This window comes from Chionomys nivalis, chromosome 9, assembly GCF_950005125.1.
Source record: "Chionomys nivalis chromosome 9, mChiNiv1.1, whole genome shotgun sequence".
Classification (NCBI taxonomy): domain Eukaryota; kingdom Metazoa; phylum Chordata; class Mammalia; order Rodentia; family Cricetidae; genus Chionomys; species Chionomys nivalis.
This window is the reverse complement of record NC_080094.1, coordinates 29678242-29684357: the sequence shown is the minus strand read 5'-3', so window position 1 is coordinate 29684357 and position 6116 is coordinate 29678242.

Sequence of the window (6116 nt, the reverse complement as noted above, 5' to 3'; positions counted from 1 at the left end):
CAATTTTTTTAAGCGTGTGGTTTGTGGATGGATCATCCCCATAAGCAGAACAATTGTCACTCAGTTGAACAGTGTCAATTAAACCATAGCAAACTGATCAACTTCAGAAGGCTTAATAGTTCCTAAAATGACTGTGGTGGTGTGTGCGCAGCTAACTAATCTAATGTTCTCTGCTGGCTTTTGGTCCTCTCCTGTCTCCCACTCGACACGGCCGCGCTGATGCCCCAATGCAGTTTCGCCCCCTCTGCCATCTAGGCGGACCCTTGGAGTCGTAGATACCCAATTGACTCTAGCTGCGAGAGTAGAAGGAGCAGGGCTAGAGGGCGTGTGGTTGTACCCGAGGTGTCTGCAGTGGTGGCACTTGGCTCTGGGAGTGAGAGACCCGGGAACCGGAAAGGCGCAGGCAGGAGTAGTAAAGCCCAAACTTGCAACAGTCCTCAAGCACGCTCTCTAACCATGCAAGGCAATCTTGCATGATACAGAGAACTCGCTGTCTGCTGCACCACACTATCTTCCTCTGATGAACACTAATGCACTTTGTGGTTCGAAGCGCTTCCTGGGTGGCTGAAACTGTGCATTTTAATTCCAAAGTCAAGTGGTTGAGCCATCTCAAAGTTGGGCGTGGGGGGGGGGTGGAGGAAGCGCAGTGTCGACTGCTCAGGGTTTGCTTTCGAGTTATTTTTGTAAGTTCTGCCTGGTACCCACAGCATTGGCCTGAAAAACCAAAGAGGCCTTTGCAATTTATTCCAATGGGCGGTTTTTAAGAAGCTGGCAATTTGAACCGGCTGGGTGTTATTTAGTGCAATATGAAATCAAATGATCCTATTTCTCAAATAACAGTGTCTGTGAGGAAAAGTGAATCCTCTGAAAGGGTAATTGTCTGCTGATGGTGTTTCCATTATACCCGATCTTGGCCTAAATGATGTTGGGCAGCAGCAGGGCGGAGAGTGAGGAGTGAAATCAATGCACGCCAACTCGCGCTCCGGTAAGAAGAAAAGGTCCCTCCAGATCGCTTACCCGCAAGTCCTGCAGAACAATGCCGCCGATGGCACCACCAATTTGGACGGCTGTTCTGCAGATCTCTGCCACCATCAAACTGAAGTGATCTTGGGACTCGGGGAATAAAACTAACTCTCCTTTAGAAACTTAGCCTCTTGGCATCGTTGAGTCAGCAGATAAGCTGGGAAATAAAACCCAGTTTGCCCACGCTTCCACCTCCCTGCTCCTAGTTAACATTGAAAACACGGAGTAGTTCTTTCAGAGGCACGCTCTGTCTAGGGCGCTAGGCCTCTCCCTGTTGGATCCCCCGGAGCCCACAGTAGTTCCTGGGAAAGGTCTTGCTTCCACCAGGCACGAGTTAGTTACGCAATAGTGTGTATGTCTTGTAGAAAGGTTGGCACCCGACTTTAAAAATGACTCTCTGTAGATCCAAGCCGCTGTTTCCCAGAGAACCTGATATATAGGGCTAACTGAATAAAGCACCGATAAGAAACAAATTGAAGGACGAGGTTGAGGGACTGGAACTAAACTGTCCGGCTGGAGACTACTTGTTGGCCTGAGGGCGTGTCAGGACCCCAGAGACAAAGGCAATATTCTGGCCCTGTCATCTACTGAGGCAACAGCTTTGACCATAAACCCTCCTCGATTATTACGAATGCACCTTGAGGGGAGTGGCCTCTTTAGAGCCTGGGCCCGGGGTAGAAGAAGGAGAGGCCTTGGAAAGGAAGAGGCTACCAGGTTTGAAGCCACTTAAGACCAAGGACCGAAGCAGCTTTCAGACTTCCCCTTTCACCCCTCCCCCCATTTCAGGATTTTTCTTCCCTAAAACAGAATATTCTGAAATCGTAGTCAAAGTCTGCATCTGTTAACTTGGAGGCATTTCAGGCCAAGCCTCTTAACATTAGTGTAGAGGGCTTCTTTCTTTCTTTCTTTCTTTCTTTCTTTCTTTCTTTCTTTCTTCCTTCTTTCTTTCTTTCTTTGAGGGCTTTTTTCTAGTCTAGATGGGTAGGTTTCTTTTCATTTTCTTTAGGTATATATAATACATTGTATAAACATTTGCATGCACAATAAGAGAAACATACATATACATGCATGCATGTAAACATTTTCTATATTGTGACTTCTATTTACAGGCGTGTTTAGTTATGAGTGATTTTCTCCCCTCTTTGGTGCTATTTTCAAATGCTCAAAGAAATTAGGTGGTACTGGGGGGAGATGATTTTTCCATATCCAAGGAAAGCTTCCAATCTTTCCCCTGAAGGAGAGAGCCGAGGCCACCACTCTTCCCGTCCTCTCACCCTTCTCCAGAGCTGAATGAAAGACGTGGTTTCCACCCGCAGTTCCCCACTGGGAACCATTTCTGAGCTGAAAATTCTGCCTGGCTAGAGGCCTTCTGCAGCTCTGGGCATGGCGCTTTAATTTTTACCCTTCTGCTTTGGCTCTTAACAAATTAATCTCTGGGGTGCAGTTTCTTAGGGTCTGCTCCAGTAGGGCCTGCCCATTCCTGGCTAAATGGTAAAACCTAAAATATGATCATGAAATAAGAGGTGGCTCCCCCTGTGAACCACCGGCTACCTCTCAAGACCCCTTTGAGGCTGCTGTCCCCAGCGCGGACCCTCAACTGCAAAGGCCACTTGCCTCGCTCCAGGCGGAACTGTGTAGCTGCAGCCTCAGCCGAGTGACAGCCCCCCCCCCCCCCCCCCCCCCCGCCCTTTTACTTAGCGCGGCCCTGCGCTCACTCTTCGGAGGTAAGTGGTAGTCTCAGCTGAACCTTTTTTTAAAAAACCAAAGGAACCGGTTTTCCCACGATTCCGACTCCCCTTCCCCCAGACAATTAGAAGCCCTCAGTCATAGTTTTGTGGAGTCTCTGCGCGTCCCTGCATCTCGGTACGTTGGGGCGACTGCGCACACCTTCCGGTTGAACACCGGGCTGGTGTGAACCCCGCTCGGCACGAGACCCCGCCAAGGGTCTGCGGGCTCAGGAAGAATGCTCCCACCCGACGGTCACCAGGCCTATATACAGGAAAAGCCACTCCAGGTCTAGGTGCGTGGAGTTCAGGGACAGGTGGAGATCCAAAGCTCCAGACCACCGGTCCCTCCTTTCCAGGAACAAAACACCCCAGACTCCAGTAGAGGGAAGGAGATTTAAGGTCTGACAGTCCGCTGCCTGAGGCTGTTTTCCAGCAACTAAAGCTGCTTTGCTGCGGGAAGAATGGGCGGCTCCTACTTACCCTGCAGAGTGTCCACATCTCCCCTCCCCAAGGCAAGCGACCCCGTTCCCCACCACCACCTGAGTTCCTCCTTCCCTCCCCTCCCCAGACCCACTGACCTTGAGAAGGCGCCGACCCACGGTGGGTGGAGGTGGCGGAGCCAAGCCAGGCGACGTTCGAAGCAGGAGTGCAGGGCTCGCGCGTGCTGCCGGTACCCGCTGGCTGATCCGTGTCCCCCACCGCTGTCGGGAGTGTGCGGAGCTCCCCTCCCCCACGCCTTATAATTTAATCACATGAGATATTAAATGATCAAGCTGCTCATTAATCATCACTCTAGTTATTGGGATTGAGCACGACGCCTTGTGTTTTGACAGCCCAGAATGGTTCACCCGGCGGCGGGTACGTCTGGTTTGGGGGGGATGGGGGACTCTCCAGTCACTCTTAAGAAACTCACAAGCCCCACGCGGATTGTTGGGACCTCTTGCCTAGAAAAAGATTTGGAAAGGTGCAGTCCCAGCTTTAGAGTTCAGCAGAGAGTTAGTCGGAAGTCCAACCACATCCTTCGCGGCCCATTTTTTTTGAAATTTAGATTTTAATCTGGGTGACTTACGCAAACTGCAGTGCAGTCGATTTTAATCAACAGTGTCCTCACTTGCAGTTTTTCAGAAGGCTGAATTTGACGGAATCCCAGCTTCTTTAGTCACGATGGAGCCAGGTCAGTGAAGACATCTCCAAGGATAGCTTCCTTAACTCCAGAGCAATGAGGCTGTCTTATTCTTTTTCTGAACACTACAAATTGCGAATAAAGAAAAAAAATTAAATGTTTTCAGTTGAAAGGGTATTTGGAGGTTTCATTTTAAAAACATAAAGTCATCTTACTTTCTTGATTTCCCCCTTTCCTGTTTTTATTAACCAGATCTTTTAAAAATGAACAAACCAATCAATGTTACATTATGATTTAATTATACACACAAGAAACAAGGGCCTATTAAAAGTGGTCTTGGTGCAGAGCAGTGTGGTCAATCCCCAGCATTTAGGCATAGACAACAATATACAGAAAGGAAGTTATCTCCACCTTGGGAAGGGGTAACAGGGATACCCACCTGTCAGCCAACATAAGCATTTTAAACTGTCTATTCTGAAATCCACACTCCTACCCAGCCAGTCTCCTCTGCTCAGACTAAACTGAGCCCAGAGGGCCAGGAGGGGCCAGCCTTTCTAGGAAGAGGCTACAGTAAACCTCAGTTATTAGTTACAGTTTTCTGAGGAAACCTTAGATCCAGCTGATTTATTTTCTCTTCAAAAATATAAAACAGGCTGGATGTTGTGGTGCTTGCCTGTAATCCAGGTAGAGACAAAAGAATCAGGAGTTCAAGGTCGTTCTTAGCTGAAAAGCTAGATTGAGGTCAACATGACCTACAGAAGACCTTTTCTCAAACAAACAAACAAACCAAAAAAAAAAAAAAAGCTAAAACAAATCAACAAATAAAAATATAAAATAAAACAAATGCCAAACAAGGATATGCTCAAAATCCTTAGAAGCTAAATTACATTTAATTCTCCTACAAGGGTATGAGGCCAATTTAGTAAGCAAATAAATATATAAATCCTGATCCTGTGGTTCTATTTTATCACAGAATATCATCAATAATATTAAATGTGTCTAAGACTATTCATGAGATATTTTCTCTTCTGTTAGTCTGTTGTCTGCGTTTTTCTGCCCTGCTCACTAACACACAAAGAGATAGGTATCAAAACTCAACACACACACACGCACACACACGCTGATAGGTGAAATTCATAAATCCTACAGAAGCTAGTGCAGAGGAGAAGAAACATAATATTGTATGGTTTTTTCATAAGCCCATGGAGGGAAAAAATATCATGACTATCTTTATCCAGGCAGTGATGCCTACGTCTGTTCTGCAATGACAGGGACATGTGTTGTCAGGGACTAAGAGATCACTTTGTATCCTGGGAGTTAAAGTAGACAAATGCCTGTCTATGAAGACTTTCTTCCAAACCTGGAGACATTGAACTCAACCTGAATTTTTTTTTTTTTTTTTTTTGGTTTTTCGAGACAGGGTTTCTCTGTGGCTTTGGAGCCTGTCCTGGAACTAGCTCTTGTAGACCAGGCTGGTCTCGAACTCGCAGAGATCCGCCTGCCTCTGCTTCCCGAGTGCTGGGATTAAAGGCGTGCGCCACCAACGCCCGGCTCAACCTGAATTAGTGAGCTTGATAGTATCCTCTTCTGAAATGTGAATTAAGGAATCATACTACATACATAAAGCTTTCAAAACAATGAAAACACAATGTTTAGTCAACTAGAAGCCTAAATGTGGGGAAAATAATTCTACTGATTTGTTTGTGTTGTCATTTTTTGGTTTTTGTTTTGTTTTGTTGTTGTTTGTTCGTTCCACTTTTTACTTTTTTGAGACAAACTGGTCAGAATTAATGATCCTTCTGCCACTCTAGTCCTGGAATTAAAAGTCATTGCCACCATGACAGTTTATATTGCTGTTTTTGTACACATTACCAACTGTTCCTGGAATGCTAGAGGTGTGGGGGTGGGGGTGGAAACACGCTTAGCACAGGGACTCACAGTGCTTGTTCATCGTTCACAGCCAAAGCAGGAACTCAACATTTCTCACTTCCTAGCCCAGGGCTCTGGTTTAAGAAAGCCAGTTGTGAATTTCAAATTAGCTCTGTTTCATAAGGCTCTCCGTCACCCACTTTTGTTTTCTGAGCCTCTTTGAGAATGTAGCATCACTAATATGGATGACCGCAAACCAGTTAAACACCTTGAAAGTAAAAGCAGGTTTTCTGGAACAGTTCTGCCCAAAGCCAGCTCCTTCCTGAGTTTCTAATGGCCTAATGGCCTACATGTTTCTGATTTCTCAAACTTTG